The sequence below is a fragment of the Galeopterus variegatus genome, unplaced genomic scaffold (assembly GCF_000696425.1).
Source record: "Galeopterus variegatus unplaced genomic scaffold, G_variegatus-3.0.2 Scaffold3850, whole genome shotgun sequence".
Lineage (NCBI taxonomy): Eukaryota > Metazoa > Chordata > Mammalia > Dermoptera > Cynocephalidae > Galeopterus > Galeopterus variegatus.
The window spans coordinates 40,393-41,180 of NW_007729961.1; positions in this window are offsets into that span (position 1 = coordinate 40,393).

The window sequence follows — 788 nt, forward strand, 5'->3', positions numbered from 1 at the left end:
ACTTTGCTCAATTGACCTTAAATTCACACATTTTTCTTTGATTTGAGAAATGGAAAGCCATAATTTAAACACAAATATGTCAATACAGACATGTTCCTCAGCCACATTTGAAAGTAATTGTAAATGTTACAAAATACTTTTCACATGCGTATTTCTCTTGCCCAATCCTCTAAACCACAGGTTCTCATGCTGTCTCACATTAGGACCACCTGGGGAGCTGAAGAAACAATACCAACATTCCTGGATGCCCATTCCCAGAGATTGTTTTAATCAGTCTTTGGTATGACTCGAGCACAGACTCTTAAAAAGTTCTCCAGGTGATTCTAACAAACAGCCAGAGTTGAGAACCACTGACCTGATCCCAACATCCCTCTTCACTTCTCCACCCTCCAGGTCATTTAGCAAATTCAGTAGTCATCCAGCAAATCTGCCACACAGGCAAGAAAATGGGAGAAAATTAATACATCTCTTGAAACTCAGCTAGACCCTTTGTTATTTTGTGAGATAGCTGATTTATGACCCATGGAAAGACAAATAAAAACAAAGGAGATGCAGAGATTTCCACATCATGTGCCAGTGTTCGACTCCACGTCTGTCTAGCCACCACGGCCTCTTCCCACCATAGCATGTGTCCTCAGTACATATCCCACAGGTTTAGTAAATTTAATTGGTGAACTCACATAAGGGGTGGCCCAGAAGGGTTGTCTCAGGAGGAGGAAAGAGTGGGAGGCCACAGGCAGACAAGAAGAAGATTGATTGGCCAAGACTGAAGGCAGGGGGATGAAGAA